Source organism: Pollachius pollachius, assembly GCF_949987615.1.
Source record: "Pollachius pollachius genome assembly, chromosome: 17".
Lineage (NCBI taxonomy): Eukaryota > Metazoa > Chordata > Actinopteri > Gadiformes > Gadidae > Pollachius > Pollachius pollachius.
Window position 1 is genome coordinate 20,965,485 of NC_136950.1, and position 6,123 is coordinate 20,971,607.

Here is a 6,123-nt window from a genome sequence, read left to right on the forward strand (position 1 = left end):
CCCCCCCAGAAGTCCTTCTGTAACACAGTAGGAACGCCGGATCCGGGAACGCTAATATGTAATTTCACAGTCCTGCGGCGTTCCCAGGGACCTCTCCAACGAGCTCCCGGGACCCTCAGGAATGACGCATGTATCCCGTGCCACGAGCCCCCCCCAAACACCATTTGTTCCTGGTTAATTCAAGCAGGGTGGGGGGGTGCTAATACAAGCAGAGGCGGGGTGTTGAAGGCTGCTCCAATCGCCGTCCAGATTCCTCTCTCTCTTTCCCAGTCCTCCGGTCGTCCGCAGCCCGGCTTTGAGCCAATTTAAATGTAATGTTCTCTTTAACCTCGGCAGCTATCGGGGACTCCCAGGCGCCGAGGACAAGATGAAAGGAAAATGTTTATTGAGTTGTAAATATTGTAAATGGAATCATGATGTTGTGCCTCGTCGTTGCCCCCCCCCCCCCCCCCCCCCCACTCCCCTCTTCCGACTCGCACTTCCAACTTCCAATTATGGGAGGGTAATTGAGCCCCTTTTGTCAGGTCATACTGGCCGTGGTGCCGCCGCTCTGTGCTGCTGTGATTGCTCCGGTGAAAAGCACGATAGGGTGAGATGGGGGAGGAAGGGAGGGATGGAGAGGGAGGGAGGGAGGGAGAGAGGGAGGGGGAGGGAGAGAGAGAGAGAGGGGGGAGAGATAGAGGGAGAGAGGGCGAGAGAGAGGGAGAGATGGGGAGGGGGGAGAGAGGGGGAAGAGAGAGAGAGAGGGAGGGGGGGGTGGAGGGAGAGAGGGATAGAGATGGGTAGAGAGAGGGATAGAGATGGGTAGAGAGAGGGATAGAGATGGGGAGAGAGAGGGATAGAGATGGGGAAAGAGGGGGATAGATGGAGAGAGAGAGGGATGTTCCGGGCGCTCGTTCCGACACGAGCCCAACCGACGAGGATGACAGTTTGTAAAAAAAAAGATTATAATAATAAAAAAAAAAAAACAGATGCTTGCGACCGACCAAACAGGTCATTGGATGTTTACTACCAAGTGTCCTTGTGCTGCCAATGCTCGTTATTGTTTAATTGCGTTCCGTGTCAGTAAAAGAATGTGCGTTGATATTTACAGCGTCTCTCGTGATCAGTCGACTGTGGTGGGAAGGCCGGTGTGAACATGAGAAGGAGAATATGACACGATAACAGAAATATCATTATAGTATTATGAATAATAATAGTGGTGAACTGTAGACTGCACTCACAATAACATCCCACCCCAACAACAACCTGTCCACTCTCACACAAGCCTTATGCGTAACGGATGAATATTCCCAATGTACCCTGGGACAGCCCACTGGAAGTAGTCCACTCTGCACTGTGCACGATGGATTTAGCCAATCTCCCTGGTATAAGGCAGTACAAAACGAGTTTGTGTGTGTGTGTGTGTACATGCTTGAGCTGAACAATGCGGCTAGTGCAGTGCTGAGCAATTAAGTGAATGTTTGGGTACAAGTGATTTGCGTAAGTCTCAGCGTAGCGATAAGCTCCGGATCGTGTGCTCATGAATATTTTACGTTAAGCTGAGAACATACGTGCACTCACATATGTGCATTCCCATACAAGCACTAACATCCAGGCATGTGTACACACACACACACACACATCGTAAGCGTCATTACAAACAGCGTTCTTTAGAGAGCCTGATCGAACTTGTCAGTGACGTCACGGTCTGGAGGAGTATACCTCACCACACGTCACCACGCGTGTGGAGTTGAAAACCTATCCCGCCTTATGGGAACAATCACGGGGATTCCCCGGTAAACGGTAAGAGGCCCCCCGGCTTCTTGGCAGTTCCCCTCGGCAAGACTTTCTCGTGACAACAGTCGTCTGTCACATGTTCAAAGCGGCTCTCAAACTGTGGGTCGCGACCCAGATGTCGGTCACAGCAAGGGACCAAGTGGGTCTTAAGGCCACAGTAACGTCTTCTTTTAAATAATTTATTGGGGGAAATGTACACGCATTCCTACGCGTCCTTCATATGTATTTCATTTCGGTATGTTTGAAGACTCAATAGGGGCATACGGTACTCCCTTATTGTATAATTGACGTACATTTTATGTTGAGAAATGGTAATTATGTCCGGTCATAGTAAGGAGAGAATGTATTTCTCATTTTATTGCACAAAATACTGGTGGGCACTGGGACATAAATAATTCCAAAGGCGGGTCACGGCATGAGAAACGAGCGGGAATGGGAACTTGGAATGCTAAGTACCCCAGCATGCTAAAAAGCCACATATGATAAATACCCTAACATGGAAAGTACCCTAGTTCTTGCTAGCTAACACAGCGTTCACGACAATTATCCTGTTGTCTAATTAAAACAATATTAGTATTTATTATGCTCTCAGTGGTGGTCATCTCATTCAGGTAATTACTCATAATAAAAGAGGATAACAATAAAATTCATAGGAAAGGGCTTTTCTATTGGCTGGTAAATATCGCACAAGGATGTACTTTCTGGTGCCCAGTTGGATTTGCGGTTAACACACTGGAAGTTTGCAGCGGAAGAGTAAAGAAACGTATTATTTCACTTCGGAATGTAAACAGCCGTCCTTGTCAAAATGTTTGAATGTAAATGAAACTTAATTGAAAGCACCAAGTCCAAAAAAATAATAAAATCTGTGTGCAGGTTTGGATGCGAGTTGGGGTGTGGGTTGGGATTTATTTACGTCGGACGAACAAATGGGACGAAAAAGTCTAGTCAACTCGAACGCTCATAAACACCTTGTCCTTGTTTGTGATACCTTTTCATAGAAAGACTCATGCCGCTCGCAGGTGTAAACAAAGGCAAGCACACCCACAGCCGACCCGCCAGACAGTGTGACTTCATCATCCCAGCGTCAGCCCGGTGAGACTCGGGTCTATTTTCAGTGGAAACAGCGAGAGAGCGAGAAAAGGAGGTGGCTGTGAGGTTCCTGAGACACGAAAGCCAGCGCAGGGACGAGGAGACATTGAGCTCCACTTAGTGAAGAATATATGGGCACAGATCCACAGAAGGGGAGCCCAGGGGGAAGGACATGCAAAGTGGTTGGAAAAATCATTAGCATTGTTTGCGTGTTTCCTCTCAATTATGCTAGCTCTCCCCCTCACACCCCTCATGTCTCCCGGCTGAACGGATTTGCACATCGTGAAGCCATTCATCACCTGCAGCACCGAGCGACACGCATGTGCGCGTGAGTGCAATATGTGTGGCTTTTGATAATCCCAAATAAATTAATTTTATTTGGAAACACCCACCCTCAGCTTTTTGTCATTTCTCGTATCGGACAGTTTCCGGTTCTCCGTTCACGATCCAATCACAGAGCCACAGATCACGGCGGGAGAAAGGGGGTGGGGGGGGGATACAGCGAGGGGGTTGTGCAGCTGTGACAAAACCACTGCTTATCCCGCCTCTCTCCCCCCCCCCCCCCCCCCCCCCCATCACCTCCCTCTCAAGGGCGTGATTTACGGTGTGTTCGCCCTCGCCCTCGCAGCAACAATCGAGCGTTCATCACCGGGACTCCTCCTCACCGCCGCCACCGCCGTCGCTTTTGTTTAATCCAAATCCGAGAGGAGGAGGAGGAGGAGAGAGAGAGAGAGAGAGAGAGGGAGCCGGGGAGAGAGTTGAGAGCGAGATACACAGGCTGACACACACTTGGTGAGGGAGATGGATGGAGAGAGAGAGAGAGAGAGAGCAGTATTAAAAAAAAATAAAGAGTGGGAACCCACATCCTCTTATCGATGCATCAAAGGGGTGACACCACCTTGCAAATGTGCTAAAGATCATTTGTAATGTTTTCCGCCTGTCACCGGCCCTAATATGCCTTGCTCAGAGCCGCTCTGCCGCACCTCGGCGCGATCAATCCAGGGAGAGGGAACCCGCGCCTCACCATTAAACGCTTTGGACGCGCAATATGCAAAGCTCGCCCCGCTATGAGTGATGCCATTTTTCCTCTCTTTCTTCTCCTTCTCAGCGCCTGGGCTGCGGCAGCGTGTTTGGGGGGGGGGGTGTCAGAGAGCTTACAAATTGAACTTTTGCAACGCAACTGAAAGGCACGCTCCCCTGCATACAAAAGGCGAGGGCTTCGACGCCTAGCCACTCCTTCAACGTCTTCGCTCGGCCCTGTGAGATGTGTTTTATATTTCTCCACCCAGAGGGTGTCGAGCTGGGTGGGGGTGCCGGGGGTAATGGAGGCGGGATCACAGCTCGTTATCTTTCCCATCTCACTTGGCCTCTTACGACCTGGAAGTGATTGTGAGCCATCTTTATGGTCAAAAAGTCCCCTCATCAAATCACAGCGACTAATGGTGCCATCGGTTATGTATGCTTTAGTAATATCGCCATAACGACCTGTCGGACCAATAAGAAGAAGATATCTCGAGGTGTTTTTTCGCATTGCCCGTTCCCCCGACGGTCACATACATGTGGGCGACGTGTCATGATTGCACTTAAACGCTGCGACCATGAGAATGCAGTCTGGCGTTCCCCTGGGTTTGCTGCAGTCCAAGTCCAACGGTTGCTGGACGCCATTCGTCATGATTATTGCTCACTCAACACGCGCTCTTCCTGGGAATTCTCTGGAAAGTGCCCCTGCCCGTATGGAGGGGAGGGGTTATTAAAAAGACCTCACTGGGCGATGTAATAAAGTCCCATCACAGCGTTATCATCCATTACCGACATGCCATCATCTATTTTCAGTTTCCGCTAAGCAGTTTGACAACGGAGAGTGGAATCGCATGGCGGTATTCGCCGTGGCGTGTGTTTGACAGTTTGGTTTTCCAGGGTTTTCATGCAAGCGGCCATCCGGAAGGCAGAGAGAGAGTGTTGGATTAGTGACGTGTGGCGGGAGATTGGTGCGCATGAGCTGAACTATATCCTGATTATTGTTTGACTGTCAGGATGATGAAGCGCAGAGATACGACGGCTCATTAAGACACGTTTAGAAATCAAGAATACCGCTCTTTTTTTTTTTTAAAGCGTGACAGAACATTTAAAATAGGCCCGTCTAACTAGCTATCAGCAGAGCATAAACAGCACCTGTCAAATCCCGGGAGCCCCTTCAGTCGCCCTACTGATGGTTCATTTGTAAAAAATAAATATAAAAAACGAATGCCTATTATGTGTAAAAGACGTCATAGTTTTTTTTTGTTGTCTCGCAGCACTAGTCTCACCAGTTTGCTGTCAAAGCAAAGCGCTCAAGGCGTACGCACGTTCTGTCGTAAAAAAAAAAACGAATCGTTTGCCAAATAATATTAACAAAAAAATAAGACACTTAATGTTATCATGTCCCTGGCGCATGGGAGGCATTCTCTCATTTTTTTTCCCGGTTTTTCTATAAAACTCCTTGGCACATCAAGTCCACACACATCCCACCCCCCGAGGAAATTCCAGCTTTATTTGGCCATATAAATTCCAGCTGTCGCAATCATTTCTCTACAATATATACACACAGTCCCTTCCGTCCCCCAACGCAGCCTAACCCGGAGAATTCCATCTCCTCTACCGGGCTAACACAAAATGGCCGCCCTGCTGACACCTGAGTAAACCACCTAACGATATAAACGAGCTGACACTTCTGAATGGAGATTTCAATGTTGTGTGAATCCATTACTAGAGGAAGTGGAGGGTTTTTAAAGCAGAAGTGAGGGGGGGGGGAGAGGGGGATCTAAGTCCCCTTGGTTATGGCCTTTCTAGTGGGGTGACTCTGGCTGGTCGCCGCCCCCCCTCCCCCCCCCTCTGGGGAGCACATTGTGAAATACTTGGTTAAGCTGTGTATTGATCTTGGGAGAAGACGTATTCGTGAAGTCCTGCGCATCATGAAAGGCGAGGCTTTTAAAGGAAGGGTTATAGTAGGGTCGCTCTCTCCCCCTCTCTCTAACCCTCTCTCTCCCTTTCCCTCTCGCTCTCCCTCTCTCCCTCGCTCTCCCCCTCTCTTTCTCTCTCTCTCCCTCTATTTCTCTCTTTCTCCCCCTCTCTCTCTTTCTCTCGCTCTCTCTCTCTCTCTCCCCCCCTCTCTCTTTCTCCCCCTCTCTCTCTCTCCCTCTCTTTCTCTCTCTCTCTCTCCCTCTCTCTCTCCCCCTCCCTCATTCTCTCTCCCTCCCTCTAAACAGAGGGTCACTA